The following is a 14,754-nucleotide window of genomic DNA, read 5'->3' as shown; positions in this document are numbered from 1 at the left end:
AAAAAAATATATACATAAGCGCGTGTGTGAATTGTGGAAAACAGGGTGACCCCCCCCCATTCGCAAAATCAAAAACAGGGTAACCCCCCTACTGATCCACCCCCAGGCCGAAGTAACTGACCAATCCCTAACAACAGCATATGTTCTAGCAATAAAATAAAATGACTTCTAAGGACTGAATGTTTTTTTGCGAACTTTGTATACGGTGCCCAGTTTTAGTTATAAACCGACGTTAGCTTCACGTTCATGTCCTACCATGGCAACAGCCGAAAACATATTGCTAGTTTTTTTTTAGTGGAGTGGATCGCCAACCGGCTTGTTTTCATTGGCAAAATCGTTCAGTAACATGTTTGGCATATTAGGTGTACATCACATGGACTACTACGATTGAGAGAACTTTATGTATGTTGAATGAGTTTTATAAACCCCGAAGGGCTCTTGGAAGATCCACCCGCAGTAAAATTAGCGATTGCCATGGAGGCGCAACCATCAACATCAAAATCCCAGGAGGTTTCTGCTGGCGACGTTACCCAGTTCCAAATAAAGATCACCAACGCCAAATAAGCAACATTTTAACCGGTAATCAAGATTAATTCAATCCACGGCTAACAAGCAACATCACAAGTGAAGTTGTAGCGTGAAGCTCAGCGACTACTGCTGACAACGTAAGTCATGCTTGCGTGCCTTCACCATTGTATTCAAACGAATCACGTGGTGTGCCGTTCTCTTTCAAACCCGGGATTCGATCAATATGGGAGTTTCAGTAAAAAAACACATTGCAAATCATGCAAATTCAACATTTTCAAACCAGTATACTAAAACAGAAATGCTCAGCGATGCAAAAGAAGGATAGATGTTACTTTTCATTATACACATCTCTGTTGATACAATCCCTCACATATTCTATTCCCAGTTATACCTGCGTAAATGGATTAGCCTCTTTTGAGGTTGACATTCAGACTAAAATCACGTGACAGGCTGTTAAAATTGGCTGTTGCATACACTTTCGCCGGTCTGGAAAATGTGTTTAGTTAGCTCTCATTCAAGTAACAATGCAGATTTCACAGTGGGAGTGAAACTATTCGACTCTGCCATTAAAAAATAGGGGTGTTTTGAGCAAAAAAACGAATAACCCTGGAGTGCACACAACACACTGAATTTCGGAACAAATCTTGCATTATTTACAGCAGCAGAATACCACAGAAATATCAGACGAAACATGGAAACACTATATATATGTATTTCGGCCTGAACCCTCTCTATTGCAATTCCAGGAATTACCCCCCATATGTGCAACCATTTTCCACCTTGGTACCACCCAAGCCTGAAAACAAAATCTTAATACCACGCTGAAGCGTTTGGTAATAAGGCTATGTAACTTACATAACCATATATGGAATTATGCGATGCAATGAAAATCGACCTATAAACATAATCGACCTATAAACTACGGGTTACAAAAATGGTCGAGTTCATCGTCCTTTTCAAGAAGATACATAAAAAAACATAGTAAGCGGATGTAAATAAACGCATGAGGGCACAGCCTCAGAATTCAACCAGTTCTTTCATGGACTCACTCATCAACTTTTAGTATTTCAACAAATGTACGTTAGTGCAATTCAATCCATGTGACAAAGGAGATCTTCACCGCATATTACCAGTTGCATGTCTCTTGTCTTAAACACACATATTTAATAAGTTAATGTATGTGCGTAGTATTTAAATGTCAAAGAACCAAGTGACATTTTATGTGAGATTCGTGTACACTACAGCTTCCTTGACAAATGTAATAATACCGTATTTATTTTTACACATTTTATTCAAACACGTGGCATCTAAGATTTTCCCGCGCCCCGATTTTCCGAATTGTCCCAACAATTGGGACATATGTTTTTATCAAAATTAACCTTTTCATGCACCCTAGTTTAGCCAGTGTCATCAGTAAAGAAAATCGGCATCTCCCACAGCTGCCGATATATGTCTGATATCAACTGCACATCTTTTCTTATCCCAACCACAAATATTATTGCACTATAACGGGGAACACGTTTTACCTAATTTTGGCCAACCACTATTGAGTATTTACAGATATAAAGATATGATTCAGATGGGGACTTATAAATGTTGATGAAACAATAATTGGACATTAAGCTGATGACGCAGCGATCCAATTATTGTCTACGCAAAATGAAGTACATCGCCGTATGTCTGTTATTATGTTTCACTACTGTCGTGCTGAGTCGCCGCACGCCAGAGGAGTGGAAAGATCGCAAGATTTACCAGGTATAAAATTTTATTTTCAACAGCGTACTAGTTTATCGGTTATTAGTTTCACCTGGGGTCTAGAACAAAGAGAAAATAATAATATCGAAAAACGCACAAAAGCCCACCCCTTGGTAATATATGGTGATTAAGCAAGAAAAAGGTGCACACTTGCATCTAAATTACATCTAAACGGCGTGGTTTAGTTACACTGATAAAGTACACATGAATGTATGACGTCATGTTGTTAGCTCAATGGCAAGTTCAGTAATTTGGACATGTAATCATACAATTTTCTGTATTAGTGCATGCTATTTTAGTTGGAATAATTGATGTAGTTTATATATCACAGTATGAGCCGTACTAACAACTGAATGAACTATATTTTTCACCACATCACATGACCTTGAAAAAGTGACTATAGCGGTATTTAGCGATGGAGATCAGGCAATTGTCGTTTAGAAATATCATGTTAACGTGAGGACATGTGATCTGTATAATGTTTATGACCCGAATTTGGCACGGCATATATATGAAACACGATCCCTTCATGCCCACGATAATTTAGCAGTGAACACAAAATATAAACTAAAACACCAACTTAACAAAGTTGTAAATTGTATTTATTTTATTACTATGTATATCAACGTTCTTGCATTTAATAATTGGAAGACCGATTGACAAATTAAAAACAACAAACTAAGAAATATATAAGACGGGTTGTGCCTTTAAGATGCGGAATTGTGAATAATTATAATTAAATAAATCAAAAGTCTAATTGGGTGAAATCGTGAAAGGACGAGAAGGAATACCGACTCTAAAGTTACCAAAATGTTTTTCCCGGGTCGTAGCTATTTTTAACGGAAAGTATTCCTAATCTGTGATCAATGTAAATAATACTTACTGACATTACACGCTTTTTACACGCTTGGGTTAAGGGTTATGGGAATAACCAAAGGTAAAAAATAATTTGCAATAATCTTTGCTCTCCACGCTACAAAGTTCTTTTTTTGGTTAGCAAAAATTAAAAAAATAGCACATTTTAAAAAAAAAGTTATCAAAAATATCGGTAAAAACTATTCAAGAAAAAAAACGTAAAATTCGAAATAAAACATAACACATAACATCGTTACTCCAATAAAGGAAGATAAAATAGTTTAAATATATTTGGTTAACTATTTTATTAAGGTAGCGGGACTATTATATGCTTACTTGTTTTCATCTTCTAATTGTGACCAAATGACTACAAATAGACCCAGGAAAGTATATATTTTTAGAATCGCCAGACTTCAAGCTTTGCAAAGGTGTGTTTGCCATGCCCGTATCTGCATTCTATGACCCGTTACTTAATCAAAGGTGAAAAATTACTTGCCAGGTGTTTTAATAATGTGACTGACAAGGCTGGTAATAAACATACCTTGGGGTCCCTCAAGACCAATTATCGAGTCGTGTGTCTTGGGATTCGCCCATGTTTGTAGTTTCATGTTCGCATGGTTGTAACAAAAGAACGAAGCAGGTGTTCATTTTAAAATGCGTTCGACTGCAGGTTCGATAACAGAACTATATGTCACGTCTGCTGGTGTAGAAGATAGCAATTCTAAAGCCAATATGAATATGAATGAGGTCGCATACGGACTACAATGTTTACAATGTATCTACAACAATATATATTAACCACATATTAGCAGCATTTTCGTTTGTATCAATGTGTTTGTATCAATGTGTTTGTTTGTACAATTTAATCACGGGAATTACAATAGAATAGCGTAAATATTGTGGTAGGTATTTTTGATGTTTGGAAACCTTTCACTTAGGTAACCGGGATTTGATTGTTCCCCACGCTAGACTCACAAAAAACACACACACAAGCTCCGTTCATGTCCATTCGATTCTCCGCTTGTCCCCAGCTTTCACCCGAGACAGCTTAAAATCACTTTTTATTACTTGTCACCCATTAGCCAATTACAATACAGCCTCAGTATAAGAGACTTTAAGGCCCTGCCTTCAAACAAACAGCCAATCACATGGAAGTTTTACACATCATAATCAATTGATTAATCGTCACTATATTAAGAAAACTACTATCATATTGTCAACGTCAGTTTATATTTATGGGTTTTAATAGTCTTGCAATAACATTCCACAAAGACACCGCATAAGTTTAAAATCGCAAACACCATTAGTTTTGGGTTACGACCAACGTACCGCATAATCTTAAAATTGCAAACTCATGAGATGTGTCGGCTGATCTCGACTAGTTTCGCCATCTGGCCTCATCATTAACCTTTATCAGTAATTTAACCTTTATCAGTAGATGTCATGGCAACCACTATTAAGCCAACTGGTCTCGTCATTTAAGCCCTATCAGTAGATGCCATGGCAACCACTATTAAGCTGAAATATAAATCATGATAATATTGTCAAAATTATGTTAAATATTTGGCATATACCTGTAACAAGATGTCATGTCACGAGTACCCATGATGCACTTTCAAATATGGTTAAAGAAGCGATATTATTCACAGATATTTTTTTTTTTAGATTTTGACTGATAGGTTCTCGGCACCCGGATCAGCGTCTTGGATGCCTTGCGGGGATCTCACTGAATACTGTAATGGCAACTTTCAAGGAATCATTGAACAGCTGGACTATATCCAAGGTACATAGCGTCAATTTGGGCGCCACAATAAACATATGTTATTTGACTTTTATATTGAAATATAATCACATTCACTTATAGGTAAATACATTGGCAAAACATATCCCCTGTCATTACATTTCTGTAATATTAATCCCCATAGAACACGTGTCTGTCTCTATTAATTCATATCATGGACGTACTAGAGAGTACGTCCATGTTCATATATACTCAATTCATTGGCAAATAATATGTTGTTCGCACCTTTGGGCTACTTGCATAAAAGAGCAATACGGGTATGTGCCGCCAGACTGGGGTGTCAATTCACGCTATTTTGATTAGAAGTGGGTGGTCATTTATCAATGGTTTGGTTTAAAAGTGTGTAGCATTTATTTATTTTTTCACAAGTCAAAATGAATACCGGAATAGGTTGGATAAAATGCATTGCCCTGATGCGCTCACTGGTTGCGAAAGTTGTGATCTGGGTGGGGTTTTTTTTCGCTGAAAACACTTGTGTTTAGAAGTGGGTATATAAATATTAAAAAAATGGGTTAGAAGTGAGTATGGTTTACGACAGGTGTGCTTCACACCTTTACCCACTTAACGTGGAAGTAGCGCCCCCCGTGGGGTTAGTAAAACTACATCTCGAAATAAATAAATAAACGGTATCTTCACAAATAACTTTCCATCCCAGAAATGTAATTCATATGATTATGCATTGATTCATGAAAGACAAACCCAACTAGTTTTCGACAAAAATGTCAAGAACTTACGTAATGTCATGTGCTACCACCAAGAAAGCCTGGACAGTACACACGTAAAACTGCGCCCTCTATCCTATAGCGTCAGCAAGTTGTCTTGTCGGCTTTGTTGGCAAGTTTTTCTTCAGTTTATGTCTCGCCTTTATCATAGCTTACACGGTCACCACCGTTATTCAATTTTGGAGGCCTAACATAAATGGTTAAGTGACGTGTCGGCTTGAATATGAGTACCACGCGACGTGTATGACTCTCGTAACTTACACTGTTTGTGAAATTTGAACGGGTTCCACACAATAATTACCGCCTCTTTAAACAACGTAGATTTAATTGGTTGTTCATGGTTATTAGCAAGCTGCTTTTTGCTTGGAAATACTGTAAAATATGTTGAAAAAGCGACATGCAATTTTAGCGAATTGTGTCAAAATGACGTAATAGCGAAATGTTGATTTAGCGAATCTCTCTTGTCATTGTTGATTTCATGTTTTCACAATACTTGTCTGTCGCGTCAACATAAATGCACAGTTATCACCTCCATAAAAACAAAGAAAAACTGTTAAGTATAATTCGAAATGATAAAAAGCTGATTCAACAGGGATTTGAAAAGGCGGGTATCATTGCTGCGTTACATCCAGAACATTGACCTTTTATATTGGGACCCAAAAAATACTAAGTACTACTAATTTACGTAATAATATATCAGTATCACTTCATTTATTTATTTTCATTGAAATAATGACCACAATGTACACGTTTATTTGTTTGTGTTAATTTACTTTTCAATAAAGTGTATCTATCATGTCAGTACGTTTTTTGTGTTGTTTTCAATGTGTGTGTGTGGAGAAAAAAGACGTTGTTTGGCGGCCCTTTTGAATGTATAATAAAGTCATTAGCGACGTCTTGAATTAGTGAATCATTTCTCTCGCTAAATTTGCTAAAAAGACATGTTTCACAGTAATATTTATGAATCTTTACATGCAGGCATGGGTTTCAATGCCATCTGGATTTCACCAGTCCCAGAACACACCGAAGGAGATTACCATGGTTACTCTGCTATCGATTTCTATAAAGTCAGTTGGCATTGGGGAACAAGTCAAGACTTCTTTGACTTGATAGCGGCGGCTCACGCAAGAGATATATGGATTATGGTTGACGTGTAAGTTGGATTATTTTAATCTCGTGAGCCATAGAAACGGGATATCTCTCAATTTTACTGATAATGTATCACTTTACCCGTGATATATATATATATATATATATATATATATATATATATGTGTTTGTACGCACATCGCGACACATAATCATAGGCGCGTTACGTTAAAAAAACGGTGGTCGTCACGCAGCGCCTGTTCACATTTTATGTAAACATGATGTTTTACCCGTCGCTATGGAACCACCGCTCTTTAATTATGAGGCCTCGCGATTCTTCACGGGCTTAGGGGAACCAATGCAGTACCAACTAAGGCAATGCCTGCCCTCTATGTCAATTAACGTCTGTTATAATTAACATAATGTTGTTATTTTCAGAGTGGCAAATCATATGGGGATTGGTGATATATCTACATACAACCCATTCAATCAACCGGAACACTTTCACGAGTATTGTACTATAGACGACTGGTCTAATGACTGGCAGGTAGGCCTCCTGGGTGTGTTGAGATTAATAAGCAGACAGACAGCATAGTGGAACACGGTGGCTTATCTGCAAAGAAAACAAAGATAACGCACGTGCTACGAACACCTTGCATTGCTTACAGACATTCTCACGCAATCGTTATCTATACAGCACTGACATGTTACCACATGTCTGCTTACATGAAACAATACGACTATGGTGGCCTGGGTTTTTCTGCTAGTGACTCCTGCAGAAAGGTTTTCCATGATATTGTTGTTGTGCATTGTTTCCATTGCCCCCAGATTTCCTAATGGTTCTTCCTTAGTCAAATTCCGTCCGTCAACAATTTTATTTTAAAGTTCTTCTTGAAAGCTATTGACTTTATTGCCTTAATATTCGCTATGCGGATACCTTTGGCGGACCTATGTTAGGTTTGTTCATTTCGTGACGATATCTTCAATTCTATATATCTGGCGATTATTTGTTTTTCATTTTTGATAAACATGCTATTTCCGACTTCTTCTTGAAAACCGCTTCGCCAATTGCTTTGATACTTGATATATGTGTACCCTGGGTCGACCTCTATTAGATTATTTCCTTTTGTGAAATAAGAGGAACACTCTACTTACTAATTCAGACATATCCTCCGACTGGAGTTGATGAATTCACTACTTTGATAGTGATTATATGTGTCGAGAGACTTCTAATAGAATGTAAATAAAGCCTAGTTCTATTGTTACCTCACTATGATATTAACGTAACTATGCGTGCCCTTATTAATGCAAGGCTCTGCTAAAACAGCGGAGCTATTACGAGCATCTCTGAGTCTTCCGTTTTCTTAGGGTAAATAGAATTCAGGTCAGACTATATTTATATTTTTTGAGATGTTCAATTGAATGTAAAAAGTTTCTAGCGGTTGTGATGTGACCTTCATGTAATCCACGTCGGACAATTAGCGCCAACCATCTTTGATTACTTTGATCACTTTGAGTTGTTACGCTGAAGTCTGCCAGTGGCGGATCCAGAGGGGGGGGGGCATGCCCCCCCCAAACGCATGACGATTCGTATCATCTGGATTACGCATAGCTTCTCTGCGATTTACGGTTCGTATATCTTAAGCGTAGCTTGGACACCCTCCCCCCCAATACATTTTGCTGGATCCGCCACTGAAGTTTGCTACTGATTACCTGTGACTGACTGGGATACACGTTACAGGAAATCATTTGGCTAAACGACAGTTTTCTATTAGTCACATTGCACCAATTGAAGTTGACACTAGTCTGTCATTACTGGCGATCTGAGTGCCAACGTAGCTTGTACCCAGAAACGAACGTTTTTCTGGAGCATCGTTGCGCCCAGGTCAAACCTCATACTTGTGAATTCCATTCAAAAGAGCGCATTGGATTGTGGGAAAATCAATGTTTATCAACACAAACGTCACACATGCGCAGGGCAACAACCACTGCGCTTTAAATAACAAAATATAACGTCAAGTTCTCATGTTTGGAAACAATTCGAAAACAACTTCAATAGCACACAAATGCTATTGGTAAGGATCTAGAAGGCTTCTACCAACTTCTTCAAATAGCACTCAGACTACAATAATAGTCTGAGAATAGTTATCGCTTAATGTGGCATTCAATGAATAATTTAATTATAACTAATGCCAAGCGTCAGGAAGTGTAAACCAAAACGATTGATATATGTTTACTCTGAATAAATAATATTTAACTGTTTGAAATTTTGTTGAACGATATCCTTTCCTTTAAATTTAAATTCATTTAAAAACTACTGATTGAATTGTCCTTATAAACTATGAAAGATGTCATCACGCCAATTTGACTCAGCTGAGTTGCCAGCTATGCTGAGTTGCCAGCGGAGAAGTTACCACAGCCAAGTTACCCCCTCATTTTACTCACGCCCTTTTGACTTAAATTAACATATTCTTGTAGTATTGCACAGAAACACGCCCTAGTATCAATGTTAATGCGCAAATACCATCCTTATACCCGACGGAAACAGTGTCGAATCCAGCTGATAACATGGTTTTCTTATAGGACTGAACCACGCCTATTGACCCACCACCGGTTTCAACGTAGAGTGATGGGATTGGGGTGGAATGGGAATGTATAACCCGAGTAACACGAATAACAGTGGACTAATTACAATATGATGAAATTAACAACCCATAATTAATGAGTAAACAAATCCATAAAACCCAGTTATCGTACCCTGGATTAATTGTTAATTAGAACCGAATATAAATCTGCCTAGCATTTTCTTATCAACGCGTCTTTGTAGCATCCATAGTTCTGGTAGAAGTTCAAGGTCTAACACAATCCCTCCGCAATCGAATGAGCGGCATATTACCTCGTCCGGATACTGACATCTTAATTGATGCGTACATACTGCACTGTCTCTGAAGACATAGATAACCGGAGGCTCAACTGTAACTGGATCACGACTGACGTCATCAACATGGGGGTGACGTAACTCAAAGATAGAGAGTGACTCGGGAGTGTACGGGTGATTCTGCGTTTATATGCCAGATGTGCCACAGTCAGAAAATACTATATTCCAGGGCGCAAATGATATCATAACGGAAATGATAAATACGACAATCGGCTGTTACACTGATTAAATTCAATCCTCTGGTGTGTTTCAAAAGTCATAAAAGCTAGAAAGGCCGCTATGGCAAATACTACTAAATTAGGCTATTGCGCATAATATTCATCTCAATGATAAACCCTACACTTTCTAAGAACTATCATTGAGGTATTTGCATATGATCTTTCAACTTGGTTCAACCTTGGATAATTTATTGTACTATGTCTTGCCAAAAGAACAATTCTTTTTTGCGATGAAGCATTTTCTACTATATTTGTCAAGATGTAGTTTCAAATGAAAATATTTCAAAAATACTCAATATTATTTACATTTACTCTTTGATAGTAATAATTGCGCTGATACCAGAGTAGACTATGCCTGACTAGGATTTTATTTAAATCAGAAACATCAGTTTACAAATCGACAATGTACAAGGCACATTCACACTGTAAATGTCAGGAAAGAACTTGTAAATATCATTGTATAAAATATTATAACGCATTTCTACAACAGGTGGAGAATTGCTGGCTCTTTAACCTTCCCGATTTGGCTCAAGAAAACCCGTATGTCGACACCGAGCTGTGCACATGGATTGATTGGTTTATTAAAACATTTGACTTTGATGGTCTGAGAATAGACACAGTTTCACATGTATGTATATTTGCATATTTTGTGTAAACAAGAAATGTATTTAACACACGTTGTATACGTCGCCATGAGTCCCATGTCGATCAGGACGCGGTGTGACGACTACATTGATTTAATGATTTTTGCCACTGGACCAATCATTGCGCTTCCACATTGCGCACAATTTCGTAGAGATGACCTTTGACCCAGTTTACATCTGTGTATTTTCCTCAATTAATATGTATTTCAAAGGTTCCGAAATGGTTCTGGGAGCACTTTTACGCCGCGGCAAACATATACGAAGTCGGGGAGGTTTACACCAGCGATCTAGACAAGATACAATCATATATACCACCCATGGATGCCGCGCTCAACTACCCGCTTTACTGGGCTATGAAGGACGCTTTCATATGGGGAGGAACCATGCGAGATATCGCTAATATGTACCGTGACGAGGTAAGTCAAACAACTTAATAATAGGTTCACGCCCTCTATAGGTATACCGGTAATACACATCAGTTACGCAATGACGCGTGTGTAGTCGTAAGTCATTTAAAATAGAATCTCTTAAGAATATTATTTTTCATTCAATTTGATGGACAATGACATATGTAAGAAATAATGATAATGTAAGCGACCTTCTTTCTATTTATTCACGTCACATAAGCACCAGAAGTTCGCCATAACCTGCATTTTCAAGAACGATGAATTTTACACAAAGTCATAACAAATGTGATGAATGGAATATGTTATTTAACTGTAGGTTATGTCGTCACTTCTGGAAACTGTCATAGATTAGAAAATGCCATTTATTAAGTCCCTCTGTGCGACATTTGTTTCCATTTTCAGAAATACCGTTTTGGTGATGGACTACATCTTTTTGGTAATTTTGCTGACAACCATGACCAAGCCAGGTTCCTGTGCGATAAGGATTCTTGGACACTGCTCAAGAACTATATAATGCTCGTGCTGACTATGGAGGTAATGCGCTTCTGTCGATATATTCCTGGTATAAATACCGTAATGGCGAACATAACGGTATTAATCCGAGTAACAAACAAATACACTCAGAAACAAATGTTTATTTTAATTATAGCCAAACAATAAAATAAACTTTTGTTTGTTCAGTCCAAAATGTGCTTTGAAACTTGTGAAGCTGATATATATCCATGCCAAACATTCACGTAATAAGCTTATTAAGTGTACTTCCTGTAACAGCTTTTGAGAATGATACTAATACTTTAATTTTATTTAATTTAATTTGCAGGGTATTCCTATAGTTTACTATGGTACTGAACAAGGCTATGACGGATGTGCTGATCCTAATAACAGGGAGTCTCTGTACCCGAATTTCGATACTAACCACCATCTGTATCTGGTACGTCGGTGGCTTTTCCTTCGTCTTTATTTCACCAATGTATTGTGGGTGTGACGTAAACAAATACAACAAGCTGAATCTTATGATTCTTTCTGTCTTCTGTATTTTCATAGTTCATTCAAAGGACCCACCAGTTCCGTGACTTACTCGGAGCGAATTTCCTGAATGCCGATCAAATTGAAAGATGGCAGGACGACTCCTTCTTTGCATTTACAAGGCATGATGTAAGTTAATATTTTACGTAACACAGCAAATGTGTTTATAATTTATAGTGATTTGCACCAGATGACTTTGTAATACGGCACTATCCTTGATTTTAATCTCTGTATCAATCAATCTTTATGACATATGCAACGTAAAGCGTTAAATCTAAAATAAGACTTGAATTCAGACGACAGACCTCAAATTACTCTCGGATTGGTATGGCCGTTGTCGACATTGTAAACACTTTTTGGCCATAGCGTGTCATTGTTTACAAACAAGCGTCTACCCATGAGCCTTTACTTTTTTAGCGCGTGTTGTTATCGTCGCTGGGAACTCAATTCCCGCGCGTGCGCAGGGGTTGACCCTCCCAGGCTTTAAACCACCAAACAAAAATACGATCAGTCAGTCTTCAATCGAAATCGCTGTCAAAAATAACCTGACTCGGGGATGAAGAAGCTAACGGCACTGCCGGTGTCATGCAGTCGACACAGGAAGTCTCGGAAAGTACATTACTACTCGTACGTAAGTGAGAATGACCGAGTTTAGTAGGTATCCATTGGTTGAATTCCAAAAATCTCTGCTGGCCTTCATCTGTTGCTACTGTAACGCTGGGATATAGGACACATAGACAACGAGTCCAATCACATATCCGGTTCTTTTTATTTCCTAATTCTGTGTGTATATAACAAAGATATACTACAGAAACCTGCATACAGAAGTATAGAAAACACTGTTAAAAATAAATAATATCAGTTGGCCCTAAAATGATGACATCATGCGTGGGATACAAAATACATTTCTATTAATAACTGAAGCAACCCAAACTGCACATTATTATTGTCAAAATATACAAAATCAATACAATGTCGTATCAGAGAGATAAAATACTGAAATAATGCATAAACAAGGTGTTTATATACACTACAGTATGAAGAAACATTTGCAAAGATTTGTTGTATTATATAATAAATCAGGCAATTTAAACACTATTTTACAGGCTCATGTACTATAAATGTATATCACTCACCCCGACAGGACGCAACAAAGACAATTTCTGTCCTCAATTCACAATTTCTAGCTTCAAAATATCAGAACATATCAGATCTTAACACCTGTTTAGTAATAAAGCAGTAGTGTAAGAATCCTAGTGAATTGCAAACTTAAGTGCAGATAAGTATGACTTTTACAGATAAACAGTGCATAAAATGAAATAAGTGAAAATACCTCTTTACAATTTGCAAAATGTCACGAAAATATCACACACAGAATCACTATGACAGGGTGTCATTTCATGAGCAATCGACTCAATTTTTTCTAAGCAGTAACGCACAAAATACCGAACAAAGAAATTTGTGATCATAAATACAGTCGTCTGCTCAATACACGAAATACAAAAATGTATACAAAAGTTAAAACATCTTCAAAAACACTAACAAAATGGCAAATAAACTTAATATACAAAAAAATCAAATCTTACCAGATACAAAATCAACAATAATACGGCTGGATGGCAAAGATGACAATCAGATTACAGCGGATAGAATCTTGCAATAAAGTTGGTAAAATCTTTTGGTAAACAAATATGGCGGAAAACAAATGAAGTGCGCATGTGCGGAGACTAATGGTTATAACACAGAATTGCGCCCTCACACTACTGTTTTGTTTTCCATCGTATTCAAAACACATGATTTTCTCGGCCTCCATTGCTATCGTCTGCAGCGAGAGCTACAATGAATATCATTTCAGGAGGTAGATCAGTTCAGTGACCCACTGGGGGGGGGGGGTACCGGAACGAATTACCAGGCCAGAAAGCGATTGGCAAATATATATATATATTAATAGAGGTACATTACTTGGGGTTTGCAACTCGCATAGTACTGTATTGTGACATCATGTCAAGATCCCATTCAAGTCTCTTCTCGTAGATAGCGAGACTGAGGCTACGACCTTCTGACATGACATATATCGATGTTCAAGGTTTGTAATGAAAAAATAAAACTTTTCTTGCCATTATCATAGTGAAAAATGTAATACATCGAAAATGTACAGAAAATATAGTTCTCGTAATCCATCATATCGCGGGCAGCTATTTTAATCCACCTGGACATCCCAGTATCCTAGTTACCTCAGGCATGCGCATTCGCATTTTTCTGAGTTGGAACGCTTATGGGAGAGCGAGATTGTGATGGGATCTTGGTATCATGTCACCGTTGTTGCAAACCCCAAGTAATGTACCTCTGATATTAATAATATTACTCGATATCAATATGGTTAGATATTTTTGTGTAATCAATAGTTTATTATTTGTATTATCCGTTTCAGATGTTAGTTTGTTCAACCAATATTGGAGACAATAACAATCTGCAGCGAACGATCACTTACCACGACTATACTGTCGGCACTGGTAAGTACATGCCAATTTATGTAGTATTCGTTTCAAGAATTGGGACATACAAATCGGTTAAATTGAAACTATGATTTGATTGCTTTGTTTTTTGTATGACATAGCCTCCTTGTTTTGTGATTCCCACAATTGCCACTTCCTGACATCACAATTGCCAGAACAAGATGTGCGTGTACACGGAGTCAATCGTTTATTCCCTGTATCTATTGCACTTAAATAAACGCGATGCCCTATCTCTGTTAATTCAACTAATGCTTG

The 14,754-nt window shown here is 37.4% G+C and overlaps 1 long non-coding RNA gene across 1 annotated transcript; it reads right to left on the bottom strand.

The window, feature by feature from the left end:
- Nucleotides 1-12,728: 12,728 nt before the first annotated feature.
- LOC146731464 (uncharacterized) lies at nt 12,729-13,649 on the bottom strand. The gene is made up of 3 exons (XR_014927427.1): nt 13,570-13,649; nt 13,120-13,204; nt 12,729-12,798 (listed from the first exon to the last, which is right to left on the bottom strand). It is a non-coding gene; the product is annotated as an uncharacterized LOC146731464 (long non-coding RNA).
- Between the last annotated feature and the right edge of the window lie 1,105 nt (nt 13,650-14,754).

The sequence above is a fragment of the Saccoglossus kowalevskii genome, chromosome 19 (assembly GCF_978046115.1).
Source record: "Saccoglossus kowalevskii chromosome 19, keSacKowa6.1, whole genome shotgun sequence".
Taxonomy (NCBI): Eukaryota; Metazoa; Hemichordata; class Enteropneusta; family Harrimaniidae; genus Saccoglossus; species Saccoglossus kowalevskii.
The sequence above is the reverse complement of the archived record's forward strand: the minus strand, read 5'-3'. Positions and strand labels throughout refer to the sequence as shown.